The following is a 23401-nucleotide window of genomic DNA, read 5'->3' as shown; positions in this document are numbered from 1 at the left end:
TTTCATGATACTTTAGTTTGATTATTCGTAATTACTATAGTATCTATTTGAAACTTAGACGCGATCCAGTGTTGTGATCAAAAATATTGAGATTGTCATACTTTTTATTGTACGTGACTGGTGAAAAAATCCCTTGATAGTGTTGAAAAGCTGTTGATTATAAGAAAAATGGAATTGAATTTATTTTTAAGACAAAAGCTGTATAATAAAAGTTTTTTATACGCGTATACGTCTAGTTTATCCGCAAAAAAATCCCTCTTACACACTTATTTCTGAATTGCCTGTTCGGTACTTTTTTGACGAGATTATAACAGCAGTACGATCTCGGTAGTTTCGGTAATCGATTTTACTGAGGCTCAGTAAAACAACTGTCAAAATCGTATGGAAAAGGTAAACAATGCATTTTTGCTGAACGAGTTCGGTGCTCAGCAGTTTTAATCTCGTCAAAAAATTACCGAACTCGGTAATCAAAATTAAGTGTGTAGAGAACAGACTTTATGATCGGAAGAATGCGAGTAACTTCAACAACAACAAATGCATAAGAGGTACATACACGCCTAGAACAATTTTAGTGAAAATTCATCGCCCAGTTCACACTATCACCACCTGGTGGAAATGTTTCACGAAACACTGCGTTGTGCAATATCGTCATCAGAAGGCGCTAGTGTGAAACGTCAAACGCAAAGAAAAACGATGGGCGCTCTTCTTGTTATGAAAGCCACAACCAAGATTCAAAATGATCGTTGAAGGCGTGGTCAATGAAAATTTCGCCAGTGTTACGTTTGTTTGTCTGTATACATACCTGACAATGCTCACGAAAAAAACAAAAAAATACTACCGCTATGAATATTAAAAATTGTATAGTATTTTTTTTTCTTCAGCCACCAAGTAAGTTAAAATTAATAAGTGATTTTGTTTATTATAATCTAACGAACAAGATGAACAGTCGCTTTCTCAAAGGTCTTCAACTCAACGCTCTCTTGTAGACCGTTTGATGAACAAAAATGTTCAAAAGAGTTACGAAATCTCACCGAAAGCACCATAGATAAACTGAAAGAGACTGGTTATGCCCAAATGTCCACATTGTGTACAAAATTACGCATTTGCACGTCCTGCCGTCTAGAATTTGACAAACGAGCCATCTGTATATCATCGGTAAAGCAGGGCGCAGGAAGTTCGAAAACGACAACAACTGAGAAATTGCCATCAGCGACATCTGTTTAAACAATTTAATTACGCCCCTTTTCAAAAATGCCCTGTAATATTCTTCAACATCTATACCCATTTCAATATTTTTAACGTTGCAAAACACGCTTTCAACATTCATCTTGAAGAAGAGGGAAAACACTTGTCCTCAAATGTAACAGCAAATTAATGAATAAACGACTAATGCGCGGAGGGCGTGATAAAATCGGAACATTACGGTACATAGTATATTATATGTATATATAATATATAATAAAAACAACTTGTTTTACTCACGCAAGGCCATTAACAATAAAATCAGCATCAAACTTCAATTTCCGGTCGAAATAATTTACACTAAAAAAAATTATTACTAAATGTGAAAATTGTGAAATGTTTGAATTGTCATAATTTTTTTGTTTATTTTCATGGTAGATTGCTAATACAATGGACCGTTTTCTCTAAAAAATTACGTTGGTAAAAAGATAGAGTTTTGAGATATTTGAGTTTTTGTGACAAAAATGATATTTTTTAATGTTAAAAAAGATTTTTTTCACAGTGTACATTTTCTTAGGAATCGCCATTTAGTTATCTAACTTTGCTGAACAATAAAATCAGCATCAAATCGCGATTCCCGGCCGAAATAATTTACACAGAAAATTTTTTTTTACTAAATGTAAAAATTGTGAAATTTTTGAAATGTTATAACTTTTTTGTTTATTAGTTTACCATCACCAAATTTTTATGGTAGATTGCTAATACAATGGACTGTTTTCCCTAAAAAATTCAAGTTGGTAAAAAGATAGGGTTTTGAGATATTTGAGTTTTTGTGACAAAAATGATGTTTTTCAATGATAAAATAGATTTTTTTTCACAGTGTATATTTTCTTAGAAATCACCATTTAGCTATCTAACTTTGCTGAAAAATTCATAACAATCGAACAATCCGTCTTTGCTGTGCATATTTTTGAATATTTTTGAACCATTTTCACATACACCCTTTTGAAAAGTTAGTCGTGGCTCTAAATAAAAATTTGATATCGAAAAATGACAATTTAGATGGAACTGAAAAACTGTGCAAAGTTTCAGTTCAATAGAAAATCATGAATTAAAAATTTTCCTTAATTTTGATGCTGTTGCTTGGAATCGCTCAGTCCGAAAATTTTCGAATTCCATCAGAACAAGGCTGAACAAATTCTACGCTCCATACAAATTTCAAAATTTTTGTATGGATTTAAGTATACAGAGGGGCTATCAAATTTTCCCCTCTGAGGTCGGTTTTGGAATATCTGATTCTCCTCCCACCCTGGTAGACTTTTTTCCATATAAAAATTTTGAAATTTGTATACAGAGTAGACTTTGATTAGTCCCATCCCATATAAAACTCTTCGAGATTTTTTTAAGAACGGTTCCAAATGATAAATTAGATTTAATTTACATTTCACTTATTTCGAGTTTTTTTTTTGAATGAATAATTCTCGTAAGCATTTTTAACAAAAATAATGAGTTTTCAAATTTGATTTAAGTTTTTTTTTAATTTGTCTTAAAGGTTGCATAAGCATTTTGACCAAAAAAAGCTGCATCAATCCACTTATCCGCGAGTGGTAATGGCGGCGGCGGGCATGTCCAACCGGTTCGAATTTTGATGTTTCTTGGGGGAAAGTCAAAACAGTTTCATTCTCCTCCTCACCCCTTCCTCCACCGTTTTTTGGCGCCAACCGATTGCGATCCCCACGAAACGTCAAAATTCGAATCGGTTATTTGTGCCCGCCACCGCCATTACCGCTCGCGGATAAGTGGATAGTTCGCCACTTTGACTCTAGCTTTACTGTTTAGAAGAACCCAAGCAAAAAAATCATTGAAAATTTACGATAAAATGGCCCAGAAACGATTGCTTCAATTGATGTGCGGTCTTCAGCAACATTTTAAGCTATTTATGGGACTATGTAAAGAAAATTACTTATACTTCTTATTGAATTTGATTTCCCTCAAATTCCATTTTCCAAGAGAAAATAAAATATATGTATCATATTTCTGGAACCCAAATGTGGAACGCATCCTTGATATGTCTCATTCTAATGCTGACCAATTCTCGCTAATTGTTTAACGATTCATTCCGGCCGTCTTGAAACACTCCTGATAACCACTGAAACACCCCTGAATCTTGTGGTAACGCCCCTGAATCCCCTCGAACGCTCTTAAAACCTCTTAAGACCCTGTTGGAACACTCTGGAAAGTTCCTGAAATCTGTTTAGTTGGGGTGCTTCTTGGAGTTTCAATGAGGCCCTACCATACTTGATTCATACAGAACCCAAGTAAAATTTTAAATTTTGTTCGGCTCTCTTCTTCATGACCAATTTAACAAAACTTGCAATAAAACTTATGTAGGTATACGTCAAAACCTCTTGATAACCTTTTTAAGAGCATCTTCCGGCTTAGTGGACCACTCTTGGAGAGGTTTTGCAAACCGCATTAAGAGTAGCAATAAAACCGTCTTAAAACCTAGTCGAAAAATCTTCCATTCTCGAAAAGAGGTTATGATGATTGTAGTTGTTTTTTTAAACAAAAACTATGACAGCTCAAGATGCAGAAAAGCTTCTTTGATGGCATGTAAAGTTCAGGAGGATACATTATTCGTGAGTAGAAAGCGATCTTTTCAAAGGAATATTTTAGTAGTTATTGTAATATTTAATTTAATAATAGTAGTAGTTATATTTAGTAGTTAGGCATATGCGCATTTAATTTTACCGTGAATATTGGGGTTGCAGAGACATAAAATTATAACGCTTCAAAAATCATAAATATTATCGTTTAAAGAAATAATCAATTTGTTAATTTAGTAAAACTATCTCGAATCACAAAAAAACTCAGCTGAGAGAGTTTGTTTATGTGAGCATGTTATGGAAATGGCAGAAAACTATCAATTCGTTGATAATTTGAACAAAATTAACTATTTTCCATTCACGTTATCTAACTCTTCGACGACCATAAATAGCAAAAATAAAACGAAAGCAAGTTTACTTCTATGATGACCACAATAAACCTAGCAATGTCGTAGTTTCTGCTTTTCCACCAACAGATCTGTTGAGAGTTTGAACAGTTTTATTCTGGTAATAATGAATGCACGCACGGGTATTCAGCATGACCATGCTGAGGGTGACGGGCAGGCTTGACAGAAACTCCCTCGCGAGAAAATGAGGAAGCGATTTTGGCGATTTTCTGAGGAGTGAAAATAAAACTCAGAAATCACAAGGCAAATCCTCAACAGCACCGAGCGCGAGCTTGCCGCGCAGCGAGGAGTTCGTCCAACACTCAAAATTACTTGTTGTGTTTCTCACGTCCACTCACACTCAAAAAGCTCTCGCGAGTTCCACTCCCATACAAAGAAAGACTCTCGAGGCGAAAATCGCACTCAAAAACCCGAAATAATCATCGGCTCTTTTTTCGTTCCCCTCTTCCTCGCTCAGTTTTTATTGCCTCTCTGTTTGGGGTTCGTTCGCTCCCTCGCGACGAGGCAAAAGCAAAACACCGCTCTAGAGCATGTTGCAAAACTCTTTTGATTTCGAGGAGGATTATCAAGCCTGGTGACGGGTTCGATTCCCGGTCGGTCCAGGATCTTTTCGTAAAGGAAATTTCCTTGACTTCCTTGGGCATAGAGTATCTTCGTGCCTGCCACACGATATACACATGCAAAATGGTCATTGGCAGAGGAAGCTCTCAGTTAATAACTGTGGAAGTGCTCATAGAACACTAAGCTGAGAAGCAGGCTTTGTCCCAGTGAGGACGTTACGCCAAGAAGAGGAAGAGGAGAGGAATGAATGCCAGAAGGTTTACATAACGATGAGTTTTGTTTACTCCTAAAAACTGGCTTTATGGATATCCTCAAGTATACTATAAAATATTTCATCAATGGTTTTCATAAAAGTGATTATAAAATAGTGAGTTTTATTATTGCTGTAATAAAACCCTAATAAAAAAACAAACAAAACCAATCCGCAATGGAATTATTACTTGGGATGAGAGTTCTTGATAATACTCAAGGGCACTGAATCAAAAAGCAACCATCGCGCAACAATACACAGATAAAAATAATGAGATTCACACGTCATGTAAACTTCAGTTTAGTCATGTAAACTTAATGTTATGATGGTTTACATGATATATCATGTAAATTTGTGTTATATGTCATGTAAACACACAGAGTCATGCTGAATTACATGACATATAATGGAAGTTTACATGATATTTTATGACTTTAACATGATATGTCATGTAAACTTCTGTGATATCCCACGCTCCAATCATGTGCATCATATGTCACAGAATTTTACACTTTTTTTTCGATCTGTGTAATGACAATGTCGCAACCTGCATTTGATGCGACAATTCACCCAATGCGACAAAAGTTTGTCCTTACTTGAACAAAATATGATAAAGATCGTGCACAACGAGGTTAGAGATTTTTAATATTTGCATTGCGATTTTCGAGCGGTAACTTTGAGTCGGCAAACACTGCAACGCTGCTGAAGATCTTATATCAAACAGTTTCGATTTTGGGTTAGTAACAATTGATTACCCAGACAACCAGTCATCGTATAAGATGTTGCATAAGATGATAAAGTGGAGGCCTTATGCGTGCATGCCTCCATTTAGGCGCATGTAAAATGTACGCATATCGCCTCCACTTCAACATCTTATGCAACATCTTATACGATGACTGGTTGTCTGGGTATTCACCAGTTGAAAAGAACGCAAGAAATTCCGTTTCCGTTTTGTACCCAACAAAAAAAATCGAGATCATGTCATTATCTGGTACCAGTTGGGATAAAGAGTACACAGAAAAAAATATTCATGTAAAATTCAGCGAGAAATAATGCACATAAAGGGAATGCTAGAGTTAGTGCATATTTATATGAGATATCATGTAAAATTACGTTACAATCATGTAAATTTCCGCTAAAAGTCACGTAACCGGTTGGAGTCCATGATAGTTTACGCAATGGTTGGCGGAAATTTACACGATGGTAATGCAATTTTACATTATATCTCATGTAAAACCGCAATAACTTTAGCATTCCCTTTATGTGCATGATTTCTCGTTGAATTTTAATTACATATTTTTCTCTGTGTAATCACAGCGCCTTATTTGTTTTTTGTTTTGTGTCTTTTTTGTCTGACAATTCTATTTATTGCTCAAGGGAGTTGTAGATAATAACTTGATAATTAAGATTCGGACTTAGAAGAGTTTACACAAACTGTTCTGAATATAAATAAATTCGAGTTACGTAATGTTTCTTCAATGGAAATTCCTGAAGAAACTTTATTTAACCTTTTGAAGCCGATTTTTTTTGCCGCTGTCGACGCAGCCTCGCTGGTGTCGAACACGTTTGTTATGCTCGGTTTCATCGCCGGGGTCATATATGACCCCTCCGGCTCCAAAGGGTTAAATGGATATTCGAGTCGTTTTTCCTTCAGAATATTAAAAAGACATGACTTACGTTGAAAACCACTGATCCGACTCAATTTGCTGAATAATTTATTTCCGATTAACACGTGCACGAGCGGATTGCGTTGATTGGTGTTTTTGAGCATCATCATTCAACAAGAGCATTCTAAGCTCTGAATGGCTATAGACGAAAGAGATTGGAAGATCTCGATCATCAGATTGAGGCCTGATGACACTCCATGAAAAGTGATTGAAGTAGTTAGATTCGTATCTTTCGGCGCGGCGATGAGGTCTCTGTTTTGACCACAAAGAAGCTCTACTGGCAGCCTTCAATGTTGCCCCGACACAAAAGCATCGTGCAAGTCGGTGTCGTCCGTGTAAGATCGAGGCGCATAGATTTGACCTTGCCGGACGATTTTTTGATTGTGTTTCAAGCATGGCATGTAATGCTGTAGTGCCAAACACGCATAGTCAAAAGATTTTCCACTGATTTTCAACAGAGCTTGTGCGGTGTTGTTCGTTTGCATTTCCCAATTAACTACAAGAATTGGTAAATGTTGTTTGATGTAGAGTAGTCGATATGATGATAATTTGTTTTATTATGTCATAGAGCATAATTCAGAATGAGCGTAATAACACGGTGCGATTGATCCAATTTAGAAGGGAATCTTTATTATATGCGAGAATCCGTTGTAGGGTGTGTGTGCCATCCGTAATCTCATGTTCCCATTTTCATCCTATTCGAAAATAAGTGATTACGGCACCGATTGACTCCGTTCTTTTTGTTTTCATGGGTGCTCACTTCTAACTAAAAATACAAAAATAAGAAACAAAACAAACAGCGCTTCAATCCTTTGTTTTTCGTGGGATGAAAATGGGAGCCACATGCTTAATAAGGGAACCAATACCCTATATCTATTGAAGAGTTTCAATAAAAAAAGGACAGAGCAGGTAGAGAAGGCAGAAAATACACAGATGAAAGTAGTCAGAGGACAGAAGATACAAGAAAGAAGACAAAGGAAAGAGAAGGTAGAGTATATAGGTGAAGTAGACATAGAAGACATAGAAAACATAGAAGACATAGAAGACATAGAAGACGTAGAGGACATAAAAGACATAGAAGACATAGAAGACATAGAAGACATAGAAGACATAGAAGACATAGAAGACATAGAAAACATAGAAGATATAGAAGACAGAAAAGACATAGAAGACAGAGAAGATAGAAATGACAGAGAAGACAGAACACAGAAGATAGAAACTGGTAGTAGTTGAATACACGCAAAAATGCTATTTTGGTGAATGGGAAAACATAATAAATTTCTATAATATTTACCAGTTCTTCGCAAATCTTTGCATAAACGAGAGATATATTATGACCTCAAAAAGTTAGCTACATGCAAAACTTTTCACAACAGAACAGCTGATTAGCACTGAATTCCACCTAATTCATCAATTTTCTTACACGACAAAGGTCTCCACTGCCATGTACTGGCACGTTCATCTTCCAGCTCACCTGCAATCAGCGGGCAGTCTGCCAGCCAGCCACAGTCTGACTTGTAGGTAAGTAGGCATACGATTTCGTGAGGGTTTGCATGTTTTCACCTTCAAGTGCAGCCGTCAAGTCGTGCTTACCAGTCAGCACAGCGCAGCGAGCAGTATACCTACGACTCCATTGTGGACTGTGTGTTTTATTGTGGGTACGGGAGGCTCCACCAACAGCTAGCAGGTCTTGAAAACATTGCATTGCATAATCTTCCCAATACACCAGTCATGTACCTACTACCTCCAGCCCGAGACTATGAACCGGGCGTGCTGTTGAGAAAAAAAAAACATCAATATCACGTAGATACACCTCAAGATCTGTTGCTGTCCTCTGCGAGTCTGTGTCATCTTCTTGAAGCTGTCTTGTCTAGTTTTTTTTGTGAATCTCAATGAAGTAGTGGGTCTGTCTGGTGGTCAATAAGGGTCACCACAGGAAACTACCCACCCGTTTGGCAAATACCGTGAAGTGAAGATTACTTGATGTGGGTATTTAGATTTTTTTTCGATACTCTGCGTTTCTTTTGAAACTAAGTTTTCTAGAAAATTATTTTTGAAACGCAAATTCGAAAGATCCGTCAAAACAATTCTGGTGGAATTAAAAAAAAATCTTACTTAAAATCCTACAGCTCGTGCTTTAGAAATACATAGAAGAATACTATTTAATTGAATCTGTAGACAAGTTTTTCGCAATATACCTATTTGAAAAAAAAAAAGTGTAAACGAAATTATGAATGAATGCTGAAACAATAATGATGATAGCCATTTGTGAAACTTTTAGATCATCTCTTTACGGATTCGAAATTTTTTGAACAATTATTTAGAGAATTTACCTGGAGGATTACAAATGCAGAAGAATCTGAATTTGCAATATAAGCAAAACCAGTACGTTGTTTCTTAAAAATATGTATAATAATCTAATTATAATCTTATGAATATAAACATTCTGATTTCCTATAAAAACCATACAGAAAAAAAAAATGAAAACTACACGTGACGTAAATATTAGAACGTTTGAATTTCCAGTTTATTTAACCATTTTAGTCGGGTTGCTATCCAACATCCTGATGACGTGACCCGCCCACCGTAGCCTCCCGATTTTCGCGGTATGGACGATGGTTTGTTCTCTTAGCAGCTGATGCAGCTCGTGGTTCATTGGCCTTCTACAAGTCCCGTCTTCCATCTGCACTCCGCCGTAGATGGTACGCAACACCTTCCGTTCGAAAACTCCAAGGGCGCGATGGTCCTCTGCACGTAAGGTCCATGTTTCGTGCCCATAGAGGACGACCGATCTAATCAGCGTTTTGTAGATGGTTAACTTCGTGTTACGGCGAACTTTATTCGATCGTAGAGTTCTGTGGAGTCCAAAGTTAGAACGATTTCCTGCCACAATGCGCCTCTGAATTTCTCTGCTGGTGTCGTTGTCGTCGGTCACCAGTGAGCCCAAGTACACGAATTCTTCAACCGCCTCGATTTCATCACCGTCGATATGAATTCGGGGTGGCGGGCGCGGTGATTCCTCCCTGGAGCCCTTTGCCTTCATGTACTTTGTCTTCGACACATTAATGACTAATCCGATTCGCTTGGCTTCACTCTTTAGTCGGATGTACGTTTCCGCCATCGTATCAAATTTACGAGCAATAATATCAATATCATCGGCGAAACCAAGCAGCTGAACGGACTTCGTGAAAATCGTCCCACTCGTGTTTATCCCCGCTCTTTCTATTACATTCTCCAAAGCAATGTTGAACAGCAGGCACGAAAGACCATCACCTTGCCGTAGCCCTCTGCGAGATTCGAAGGGACTCGAGAGTGTCCCTGATACTCGAACTACGCACATCACTCGATCCATCGTCGCCTTGATCAACCGTATCAGTTTATCCGGGAATCCGTATTCGTGCATAATCTGCCATAGCTGTTCTCGATCGATTGTATCATACGCCGATTTGAAATCGATGAACAAGTGATGTGTGGGCACGTTGTATTCGCGGCATTTCTGCAACACCTGGCGGATGGCGAACATCTGGTCCGTTGTAGCGCGTTCACCCATAAATCCAGCCTGATACTGCCCCACGAACTCTCTTGCAATCGGTGATAGACGGCGGCATAAAATTTGAGAGAGTATCTTGTAGGCAGCGCTCAGTAGTGTGATCGCGCGGTAGTTCTCGCAATCCAACTTGTCGCCCTTTTTGTAGATAGGACACACGATACCTTCCATCCATTCCTCCGGTAATACTTCCTCCTCCCAAATCTTGGTAATGACCCAGTGTAGTGCTCTCACCAGTGCTTCTTCACCGTATTTTAGAAGCTCGCCTGGTAGTTGATCTGCTCTAGCGGCTTTGTTGTTTTTCAACCGGCCAACCTCCTCCTCAATCTCTTGAAGACGACCGGTCTAATCAGCGTTTTGTAGATGGTTAACTTCGTGTTACGGCGAACTTTATTCGATCGTAGAGTTCTGTGGAGTCCAAAGTTAGAACGATTTCTTGCCACAATGCGCCTCTGAATTTCTCTGCTGGTGTCGTTGTCGTCGGTCACCAGTGAGCCCAAGTACACGAATTCTTCAACCGCCTCGATTTCATCACCGTCGATATGAATTCGGGGTGGCGGGCGCGGTGATTCCTCCCTGGAGCCCTTTGCCTTCATGTACTTTGTCTTCGACACATTAATGACTAATCCGATTCGCTTGGCTTCACTCTTTAGTCGGATGTACGTTTCCGCCATCGTATCAAATTTACGAGCAATAATATCAATATCATCGGCGAAACCAAGAAGCTGAACGGACTTCGTGAAAATCGTCCCACTCGTGTTTATCCCCGCTCTTTCTATTACATTCTCCAAAGCAATGTTGAACAGCAAGCACGAAAGTCCATCACCTTGCCGTAGCCCTCTGCGAGATTCGAAGGGACTCGAGAGTGTCCCTGATACTCGAACTACGCACATCACTCGATCCATCGTCGCCTTGATCAACCGTATCAGTTTATCCGGGAATCCGTATTCGTGCATAATCTGCCATAGCTGTTCTCGATCGATTGTATCATACGCCGATTTGAAATCGATGAACAAGTGATGTGTGGGAACGTTGTATTCGCGGCATTTCTGCAACACCTGGCGGATGACGAACATCTGGTCCGTTGTAGCGCGTTCACCCATAAATCCAGCCTGATACTGCCCCACGAACTCTCTTGCAATCGGTGATAGACGGCGGCATAAAATTTGAGAGAGTATCTTGTAGGCAGCGCTCAGTAGTGTGATCGCGCGGTAGTTCTCGCAATCCAACTTGTCGCCTTTTTTGTAGATAGGACACACGATACCTTCCATCCATTCCTCCGGTAATACTTCCTCCTCCCAAATCTTGGTAATGACCCAGTGTAGTGCTCTCACCAGTGCTTCTTCACCGTATTTTAGAAGCTCGCCTGGTAGTTGATCTGCTCTAGCGGCTTTGTTGTTTTTCAACCGGCCAACCTCCTCCTCAATCTCTTGAAGGTCAGGGGCCGGAAGTCTTTCGTCCTGTGCACATACTCCTAGATCTGTTACCACGCCACCTTCGGTACTTGCAACGTCGCCATTGAGGTGCTCATCGTAATGCTGCCGCCACCTCTCGACCACCTCACGCTCGCTCGTGAGAATATTCCCGTGACTATCTCGGCACATGTCAGCTTGTTGCACAAAGCCTCTGCGCGAGCGGTTCAGCTTCTCGTAGAACTTTCGCGTGTCCTTAGCGCGGTACAGCTCTTCCATCGCTTCGCGACCTCGTTCTTCCTGTTGGCGCTTCTTCATCCGGGAGACTGAGTTCTCCTGTTCCGCGCCTGTTTGTAACGTGCCTCATTCGCTCTCGTACGGTGTTGCAGCATTCTCGCCCATGCTGCATTCTTCTCGTTTTTCAACTGTTCACATTCGCCGTCGTACCAGTCGTTTCTGTGATTCGGAGTCGCGAAGCCTAGTGCTGTAGCCGAGGTTCTACCTATGGCGGATCGGATGTCCCTCCAGCCAAGTGTAGCTGCGCCAAGCTGCTCTTCCGTTGGTAGGGCCACTGCTAACTGCTGCGCGTAGTCTTGAGCCACTTCTACGTTACGAAGTTGCTCGATGTTGAGCTGCGGCGTTCGGCTTCGACGCGTGGTGATAACTGTCGAAAGTTTTGAGCGCATGCATACAGCGACTAAGTAGTGATCCGAATCTATATTCGCACTGCGGTATGTGCGGACGTTGGTTATATCTGAGAAGAATTTACCGTAGATTAGAACGTGGTCGATTTGGTTTTCTGTTTGATGGTCGGGTGATCTCCAGGTGGCTTTGTGGATATCTTTGCGGGGGAAGAATGTGCTTCGGACTACCATACCAAGGGAGGCTGCAAAGTTTACGCATCGCTGGCCGTTATCATTCGATACGGCGTGCAGGCTGTTTCGCCCGATTACCGGTCTGTACATTTCCTCCCTTCCTACCTGCGCGTTCATGTCGCCGACAACGATTTTCTCGTCACGCGGCGAGCAACCATCGTATGTTTGCTCTAACTGCTCGTAGAACGCTTCTTTCTCGTCATCGGGTCTCCCTTCGTGTGGGCAGTGGACGTTGATGATGCTGTAGTTGAAGAAACGGCCCTTAACTCTCAACATGCACATCCTTGCGTTGATCGGCTGCCACCCGATCACACGTTGTCGCATCTTGCCCAACACTATAAATCCTCCCGATTATTTGGTGGTGCCACAGCTTTGGTAGAAGGTAGCCTCTCGATGCCCGCTTTTCCACACTTTTTGTCCAGTCTAGCAAAGTTCCTGCAACGCCACGATGCACAGTGGCGGGCCTCCATACAAAAGTCGGACAAAACCTCAAATGTTAACCTAAATTGCTAAAATTCACAGGTTATGATGATTTTACTTCCCTAAATGTATTAGTGATATGGAACTTATCATATATTTTGGTTTTACTATATTAGGGTGGTTCAAAATTTTGGAAATCTGCTGATTATGGAGAGCATGTAAAAATAATCGATAATAAGCTATCACGATGTGCTTTCTGAACGTAGGTTTTAATTAACCTTTTGATTTGGGGGTTCTTAGATCATGTATTGGTATTGAAATAAACTATAATTGTGTATATGTTGCTGTTAGGGTGGTCCAAAATCTTCAAAACTACATAAATCATTAGAAAAAATCGTTTACCTACGTTTTCTTTCAATGGATCAATTCAGATACATACCAATGTTGGCTGACAAGACGTGGTCTATTCCCAGGGACTGCCCATAGACCACGTGACATTTTACGATGGGTGCACGGAGGTGGGTTAATTCAATCGTTATGGGGTCAGATATTCTAATATAGTGAGCTGCGTAAAATTTGAACTGCTTTTTATCAATCTCGTTTCAAAAACTTCATATATGCTTTCCCGAGTATGGGTTGTAGGTACATCGATCCCTGCTATCACTTGTCTAAGCAACCGAAACAACCCTATCTATAAAGAATTGGCAATTCATATTCGCAATATTGAAGGGAGTTTTTGATAAACGATCATCAGCGGTCGGTAATCATATTTACGAACAGTAGAGTTCCAGCAAATATTTTCAAAATCTTTATCACTCTGTGTGTCGTTCAGTAGAAATGTGTTTAACGAAACTGCATGAATAACATACAATAAAACTTCAAGTTTTAAAAACCAATATAAGGGGTTTTACTAAAGAGCGTAAAATGTTCGTTTCATAAAATTGCGATTGCCTTGGCGATCGCGAAGTTTACGCACAAAATATTTAACGTAACGTTAAACGCCGTTTAGTGAATTTATTTTATATTTTATAGATGATTGTTGCTTTGAACTGTAGCGATGTGCGTATAGAAAAGAAACACGTAGATGTCGACGAATTTGTGTCACTATATATTGAAACTTCGATAGAAGTTCGTGAAGAGATTGCTTCCAAGGTTGTTGACCAATACTAACGATTAAGATGAATCGAAGAAATGACCAGTTTAAGAAAATCAATGAGCAATGGTTTGTAGTTATTTTTACATGTTTTTCACGGTTGTTTTTGTCTTTCTTTTATTTTGAAGGTTAAAAGAGTTAGTTGTATCTGGTGAAGCAACATGTGGATAGTGTCTAAGAAAATAAAGGCTTATTTATACTTAGTCATCACTCCTTTCCCTCTCCAGCTTACTGTTTTTAACTGGAGCATCTACCTTCTTGTGTTTTTCTGTCAAAAAATAAAATAATATATAAATAATAATAATAATAATAATAATAATAATAATAATGTTAAAGCTGTAGCTATTACATTATCAGACACCCCAACCCCCCTTATGACCATCTGACTTGGTGAAAGTCTCTTACTAGAATGAAAATTACACTAAATTGTTAGTATAATTTGAACTATGTTGAGATAAAATTTAAACTTTAAACAATATCACTTCCTCTACAACCATGCGGCTCCATTGTGACCTGATAGAAAAAAAAAACGCTCTTAGCGCAAAAATGCGCAAACAGTGACCTATATAGCCGATAACTAGACAAAATTGCACGTCAGATCCGGGATACGGCGTCGTTTTCTCCAAAATTTCATAAAAGTCAATATGTTTGCATATTGTAAAAACATAATAATTTTGTGATTGAATTTCAAACAATCCCTGAAATGTAATGATTATTCATACCCAAAAACACAAAAAATATTGTCACATTATTCAATTCTTCCTAACTTTTACAACGAACTCATGAAGGAAGCTCATAAAATAAAGACAATAAATACTGATATTGTAGCACATAAAACTCCAACTTTGAAAAAATCCACAAGACTCAATTTTCGACCAAATGACTAGAAAATTTGGGGTTTTCTTAGTTGAAGTATCTTTGATAGAAGAAAAATATTAGAAAAATAAAATATTGAAGTCGATTTTTGAGGTTTTGTCCGGCTTCCGGCCACTGTGCGATGTCGAAGTTGCGGGAATGTAGTTCGTCGTAGATTATCCTGTCACATCCTGCGAAACCTAGTGACTTGCAATTCCATGTTCCAAGTTTCCAATCGTAGTCCTTATTTCGTCGCGTGGGTCTTTGCCGACTGTATCGAGTCGTATTTTCTCCTATGTTATTCGCAATGGGGATTTTTACGGGTGGCTTATTGGGCCTACGCCAACACTCCTGTCTCGCCGGAGGGCCATCATGCCAGTTCTGTTTAACGTCCCAACCAACACTGGGACGACCACGCTGATGGGGCTACCACCTTGGATCTAGTTGGGCGTGGTGCAGCGTTTCTTACTCAGCCGCTGGATGCCAGAACAGACGCTGTTTGAGCCGCACCTCCTTGATGAACAAACGCTCGAATCGTACCTCCTCAATCTAGCTGAAGTCAGAAGGACAACAGTGCCCAGGCTGCACTACCAGCTAAGCACACAACTCTTAGCTGGCGGTCTTTGTCATCGCTTGACCCGTGGAAGCATGAGGTAGGAACTTGTGAGGACCAGAGCTATATTGGACGCTCTTCTTATCGACTCACTGTTTTGCAGCCCCTGTACGTACATCTACTGCGCTTAATTTCTTACATATGATATTTACCACGAAAGAATAATGTTATAAAGCAATTCAGATTGCCATTAAAAGAACTTATAAATTTATAAATTTATAAAAAAATATATATTTATAAAAAAAATCAACAATTTTAGTTGCCACCCGTTATTGCAACTGTAGACCTTATGTTCTGTTCTGAAATTAAGAACCGTTTGGATGACCTAGCATTGTCAAATATTGTTCACCTTACTTTGTTACTTTTATATTAACGAGTACCAAATCTTTCAAAATACGTCAAACCATCCAGTTTATACTACCAGGGTAAGAGGTAGGCACTGATGATCAAAATATGATATTGAGATGATTGAGTTTGATATTTGAAGATGGAACGAATTTGCTCCTCGTACATATCACAAATAGCGCTTGGTGAGATTTAAACAATATCAACAAACTATTCGTAATTTGTAATTTTTGTAATTTTTATTGTCACGTTACGTTAACAATAAAAATTACAAAAAATACAAATTACGAATAGTTCGTTGATATTGTTTAAATCTCACCAAGCGCTATTTGTGATATGTACGAGGAGCAAGTTTGAGATATTTTCTAAGTATTTTTATTTCTTATCTCATTCAAACCAATATCAGTTTTTGATCCACTTATTAAAACATGCCGTTATTATGTTTTTTCCTCTACTCGGGAATCAGACTTAGAAAAAATCAAGCTCAATGAAAGCGTAAATGTTCAATTTGTCAAGGACCAAGTTAAAAACAATATTTTCACGTTTTTCTCAACTTTACTCTGTGTGACGGTTTTTGATAGCAAATGCAACCGATATGCATCCAATAAACCTATCTTTTCACCCGCACGGAGTACACCAATCACACACATCCAGCATGTGTTTACAGAAATGCTAAATTGTGTTACAAAATTGCGACTGCATTGTCTCTGTTGAAACTGGGGGCAGACGTTTATAGGTTCGCTTCCTTCGGAGTGTAATTTACCTTTTCTGCATGTTCTCGCATTAGAAGACGAGAAACAGATTGCGGTTTTCCGGCCGGTCGTCGTTGGTGAATGCATTGTCCGACCGTGTGTCGACGTCGCGTCGTCGTCTTCGGTCGTCGTGATTGAATCTCCTCTCGACTAGTACCGGGTTGGAGCCCATTGAAAACAACACTATTAGCTAACCGCCATATTTGGACCCCTAATGATTCTGATTTACGGTGACGATTGACTTCTCGGGAGCATGTTTTTCCGAATGTGTGCCTTCGTGAGCTCAAGAATGCCGACGGAGCGGTTGGAACACCTTCCTTCAGCGCGGAGGTTTTGGTACTTGATCTGATTTACACTGCTGAACTTTGTATAGGTATACGTAGAGGGAGAAAGCACGAAAGCACTTGAAGTGCGACTGGGGATTTCGCAAAGTTTGTGTTGACGGAGCCTTATAGGGAACACCTACGCGAGGTACTTTGTTAATAATATGTGTCATTTCGTGCCTTGAGAAAAGCTGTAGATGGTGCTTTCTGCTGATCGATTACGTAACATCCACTGTTGAGATCAAGTGGTATTGGAGCGAAAATAATGGTGACACTGGACGATGCCAGGGTTTCATTCATGAATTTATTTCGAGGTTGTCAGATTTTGCACTTAAATTATGTAAAATATGTTTAATTCGGGCTGCAGGGTATACACTCAGTCTGAAAGTTAGCCTTCGTAATCCGAAAATTGTGTTGGGAGCGGAGATCTTCTACGTGATTTGGTTACCACAACTCTCTTGATGGCCCTTGAGGGTCCATTCCATATAGCCACAGCTATGAAGGACGTGGGCATTCAGCATGCTGAGGGTGACGGGTTCGATTCGCAGTTGGTACAGGATCTTTTCGTAAAGGAAATTTCCTTGAATTCCTTGGGCATGTAGTATCATTGTGCATGCCACAAGACCATAACTCTATCATCCAGTCAAAAAAAAATATCTTGATACCCTCTCAATTACTCTCAGACCATGAACATGAAATATAGAACTATGCTTCATTTTAGTATGACTTATGTGGAACTCACAAAATTTAAAGTTACAATAGATTATATGTTTTATTCTTGGATGAAAAACGGATGGAAAGACGGAGAAGTTTGGCAAACAAAGCCACTTGTTTCAAAGTTTTCTTTTCGAGTTATGTAAAATCGACTCTTGGTTACTTACTTTTTATCTTTGAACATTTCTATGGAATTTTCTGGCTAGGAAAACTGCCTTTGATAATAAACTTTTTTCACTGACTGTAATCAAAATATTTGAATAAAAAAAACTCCTGTTCGGGAGTAAGTTCTTCTTCTTCTTTATGGCTCTACGTCCCCACTGGGACTTGGCCTGCCTCGCTTCAACTTAGTGTGTTCTGTGAGCACTTCCACAGTTATTAATTGAAGGGCTTTCTTTGCCTGCCATTGCATGATTTTGTATATTGTGAGGCAAGTACAATGATACACTATTCCCAGGGATTCGAGATAATTTTCTCGACTGGAACGGGAATCAAACCTGCCGTCTCCGGATTGGCGATCCATAGCCTTAACCACTAGGCTAACTGGAGACCCCTGTAACTAGCCTCAACTAGCTGTAACTTTTCGAAAGTTTTTCGAAGCTCGTTATATATTTAAGTCATAAATGCTCAAAATTCAATTCCGGTTCATTGAATCCGAAGATATAACAGTAAAACAATGGCTATTATGCGGATAATTATGCCTTTTTCTAGAATATTTCCAACTTCATATCAAATAGCCCGATCTTTCAGAAATTTGAACCATTTCACATAGGGCAAAATCAAGCCCAAAGGTGGAAAAAAATAATAACTTTCTTAATACAAGACCCTATGTGACCATCGATGGCTTATTCGAAAGCAAATTTTCTCAAGAATTGGTTGGTAGATGATTCATGTACGGGCAACTATTATGAAGCGAGTTTTTATGCCCGTTTTACCCCAGTTTCCCCTCAAATTTGAGAATTTCTGCTATTTTACGACATTTGTTATGATTTTAATGATTATTTCGCTGGGATGCCATCGTCCCAATTCCAACGTTATTGCTGTGTGCGTTCAAGATGCAAACGGTGCCCAAATGCGCTTCAAACGCGGTAACACATGTTACCAAAGGCAACGTAGCAACCATAGCCAATATCACCGCCAACCTAGGATTCGAAAGCTCTCACTGACATCGGGTTACTTGTTAGAAAATCTTACCGCATTTGGTGCTACCGCATTTGATATTTGCATTTTGAATGCACAAAGCAATACATACAAAAAGTTATTAAAATGTTCGAATATTAGGGTATTGTGCGAACAATTAAGAAATGATATATTTTCATGATAAAAATTCATTTATTATTTTTATGAATGATTTTTTACGGGACAATAGATAAATAATCGAATACACATGGATTATTTCTAAAGAAACCATTTTTGGCGAGTTTGATCTCAAAGTATCGGTAATATTTGAGTTTTCACGCATACAAATATGAGTAGTTTTCATCCTAATACGACCGATTCCAAACATTTCCAAACGATGAGCCATCGCTTATATACTCTAAAAATATTCTAAATGTTGTTTGCGCATTGCCTCATAGACGGGAGTTTTCGGCAGCGTGTAGTTTTAGAGTTTAGTTTATCCAAACTCCTCTATAAACTTATTTTTTATTGTTTTCAAGTTAAAACAACTTTAACTTGAAATTTCTATACATGATGTGAGTTAATATTGATAAAGAGCTAACCAGTAATATTTCTGCTTCTTATGGAATTTGGAAATTTAGAGTACAATGGGGTTAAAAGAAAAAAAAAAAGTATCCAAGAGCGTGAATAACCATATCAGTTGACAAATAGCTTGTTTGATAGATAATTTTCATACGAATGATTTTTGTACTTACGACATCTCTTCAGCGGGGTGTAAAGCCTGCTTCACCCCAGTTCCCCTAAAAGTATAATCAAGTTGTCACATTGGTTTTATAATCAAGTTGTCACATTGGGTTTTGTAATAAGAAAGTTATTTAATATTGCTTTGGGCTTGATTTTGCCCAGTGTTGTATTTAGTTCAACACGCTGTTGTATTTAGTACAACACGTTGAACAAATCTCGCATTCTGTACTCAGCATTAGTGTGGTGCTGACGGTGGTGGCCAACCACGCGAGTTACGAAAGGTTAAAATTTGATGCATTGTACACAATTTTTGATGCACTGTACAGGAACAAACACAACAATTACACGTAAATCACGTAAAAAATGAAAACGAATTTCGGAACCCCAATGGAAATAGGACAAACTTTTACAGTACACTGAAAAAAGGGACATGGTAACGGTGACCAAATCGAGGGTGAAATTAAAACACTTTTACTACTTGATTTTGGTAGACCATGATTTTAGAAACTACCATGTGCAGGGTTCAATTTACCATGTCACTTTTTATTTACATTTTATGGTAGATTTGAACCTTATTTCGTAGTTCGTTTTACTATGTGCTTGATAAGCAGCATAGTACGTTTGACCATGGCGTTATAGTTTTAGTTACCATGTGTGTGGTTGAATGGTAGTGTCGTCCTGTCGTCTTTGTTGTTTACATTAAAATTGACAAGAAATGAAATCGATTATATTTATTGCTCTCCATCAAAATAAATTAATAAAATGTGTACATAATTAATTATTTCTTTATGAATATCCTCCGGGAGCGCCAAAAACAATCTTTGCCTTGGTGAAACTGATGATTTCTCTGAAGTTCCGGGGGATGGCCAACTGCGAGTTAACGACGTCTTTCGGGAACTTCAGCTGCTGATCATGGCTGGAAGGAAACTGTGATGGAGGTTTGGTTTGAGGGTTTCTGGTGTGAACTGATTTACCGACGAAGCAGGGAAAATAACACCGAAGTCCATCCGTAAAATGGGGATTGGGTGTCATCGGCAAACCGGAGATTTCAGCTCATTTTTGGAAGGTAATTTTTCGATCCGGAGTAGTGCATTTGCATCGGTGGCGCAATTCGAGTGACACGTCCTATTTCTCCGGTTTATTCGATGTGGTAGTTCAACTCACATAAAAGAGGTCTAAGGAAGTGGGCTCATGGGTTCAAGTGGTTTTATGTATCCTGTGAATGATAGAAAATGTATTGGAATATGTGGCAGAATTTGCAGAATCAAATCGTGACCTACTTTTCGCTTCCTTCATCGGCGCTTTCTCATCCTTCTGTTCCTTGGAATCAGCTTTCCATCAGCCAACTTCCGGAGCATCTCTTCGATGGCTGCAAAGATGGTTTTGAAACATCTTCCGGTATGCCGGAAGATTTTCAATCCGATAACCAAGCCGGTAACCTGTTAGCCAGGAGAATCATCGTTGTTCGAATTACTGCGGGTCCAGATAGATGTACGTGAATATACTATCAGCGTTTAAAAAATAAAAATCAATGGAAAAACTTACCAATAAGAAAAAAAAAACTAACAAATTATTTTTTTATGAAACCGGCTACGTGACAAACGATTTATTTTGTGGAAATGGTCGAGAAAAACTACGGAAAAAGTACAACTAAGCATGAGAATAGTATTATGAAAACATGAACATGGTTCTGACAATCACGAACAGCGTAATTAAGATAACTACGTTTGATGGTTATGATTACCATGCGCTTGATCGTCAAACCATGGTAATTTCAAGGAAAACATAGTAATCATTACTGATAACATGTTCGTTACGACTATTTTCAGGCATGGTAAAATTAAACATGGTTGAATTGTTATCTTTACTATAATTTGTTTCTCAGTGTAGGTAGGTGTTGAACACCAAAAATAATTTTCAAGTACTTGCAAGGTAAAACTTGCGCAACACTGAAAGGAGCCTTGCAGTAATGACAAGCACAAAAATGTTTTTAAATTTACCATGACAAAACATGATCATCGACCCACCAACGCTTCTTGTGTGCGTTTTGTTTTTTCCATCGGTTCGATAGCTGAGTGGTAGCGTGTGAGCCTGGTGATGTCAAGATTCTTGGTTTGAATCCGGTTGCCAACAGAAACTTTTTTTAATTGAAAATCGAGTCCATGGTAAAATTGAAAACATAATTCTGTTGAATTAAAACGAAATTTAGTCTGCACAAATTTAGTGGCGTTGTGCATTTAAATTGACCCTCAGAATAGTAATTTTCACCGCAAGCCGCCGTTCAGTGAAGGCATAGAACCACCAGCAGAGCTGTAGCGTGGTCCCATGGCGTCCTTGGCACGCACCCAGACTGGCGCCCTACGACAATTGAACATTGTTATTGTTGTGGGCTTCGTGGCCGTGCGGTTAGCGGCGTTAGTCGTCTAGGCGTTTCGTAAGCCTCGGAGTGCGGGTTCGATTCCCGCTTCAGTCGGGGAAAACTTTTCGTCAAACGGAAAATTCTCCATTGGGCCACTGGGTGTTATGTGTGATGTCCGTTGTCTCGTGTATGTAATGTTCAGTCTGTGCAGCCTCTGGCTGAAGACGGTGTAGTGTCTTTTTTTTTTTTTTTAATTTGTGGTCATTCATTTTTATTCATTAACTTTATAAAAGTTTTCTTCTGAACTCATAACCTCAAATTTAATCCATTACAATAGTTACGTACAACATTCCTACATATTACCAACAGAATGATTGTTTTTACAAATTTTGAGCAACAAATACAACCACGGAATCCACCACTCAGTTTGCTTCACAAGCGAACCAACCGGAACCAAGGAACAGCAGTCGCAGTTGGGTCGGTTTTTCTTCGCTCCTCTTGCGTATTCGTCCGTAGTGGTTGCTGGCGCTGGTAACTGGTCGTATTTTTCATTTTCACTCAGATTCAAGCGCTGAGCGCTAGACGAATCATGGATATGGAGAAATACTAGGAAGAAATCCTATAGAAATCTCTGGAAAAATCCTGCTGGAATCACTGAATGAAATTATGCTAGAATATCTGGAGGAATTCTTGCAGGTAGTTGCTTGGAAGGACAATGCACGCTCAGACAACTTGCAGATGATGCTGTGATTTCTCTAAAAGGCCCACATGCAGAAATGTTGCTAAGACCATTGCAAAATTCTCTAAATAATCTGTCAATCTGGGCAAGAGATTTAGGGATCGAGTTTGCCACGCAAAAAACTCAATTGGTTGTGTTTTCTAGAAAGCGGAACCCAGCCCAACTGAAACTCAATCTTTTGGGAATAGAAATCGACCAGTCTTTGACTTCGAAATACCTTGGGGTCTGGTTTGATTCAAAAGGCACTTGGGGTACCCAAATCAAGTATTTAGTGCAAAAATGTCAACAAAGGATCAATTTTCTACGCACAATTACTGGAACATGGTGGGGTGCTCACCCGGAAGACCTCATAAAACTTTACAAAACTACTATTCTCTCTGTTCTCGAGTATGGCTCTTTCTGCTTCCACTCAGCAGCAAACTGCCACCTAATAAAGTTGGAACGAATTCAATACCGTTGTTTGCGTATTGCTCTCGGTTGTATGCACTCAACGCATAATGCGAGCCTAGAGGTCCTGGCAGGGGTGGAACCTCTCCAGAACCGATTCTGGGAGCTCTCGCTAAGGTTACTTATCAAGTGTGGAGTGAGCAACACACTTGTCATTGAAAACTTCGAAGAAATGCTCAGTCTGAACACTCAATCAAAATTCATGAGAATCTATCTGTTCTACATGTCATCTGACATAAGCCTACCAAGTTATAATCCTCCTCGTGTACACTTCACTAATGACAGTTCCTCTGTTAAATACGATCTGTCCA

The 23401-nt window shown here is 39.2% G+C and overlaps 1 protein-coding gene and 1 long non-coding RNA gene across 5 annotated transcripts in view; one reads left to right on the top strand and one right to left on the bottom strand.

The window, feature by feature from the left end:
- Positions 1-23401, top strand: part of LOC109404342 (uncharacterized) — a 438368-nt gene that overhangs the window by 15094 nt on the left and 399873 nt on the right. The window lies entirely within an intron of this gene.
- On the bottom strand, positions 20262-21098 carry LOC134287194 (uncharacterized). The gene is made up of 2 exons (XR_009997107.1): positions 20826-21098; positions 20262-20761 (listed from the first exon to the last, which is right to left on the bottom strand). It is a non-coding gene; the product is annotated as an uncharacterized LOC134287194 (long non-coding RNA).

This window comes from Aedes albopictus, chromosome 2 (assembly GCF_035046485.1).
Source record: "Aedes albopictus strain Foshan chromosome 2, AalbF5, whole genome shotgun sequence".
Lineage (NCBI taxonomy): Eukaryota > Metazoa > Arthropoda > Insecta > Diptera > Culicidae > Aedes > Aedes albopictus.
This window is presented reverse-complemented; position numbering and strand designations above follow the sequence as displayed.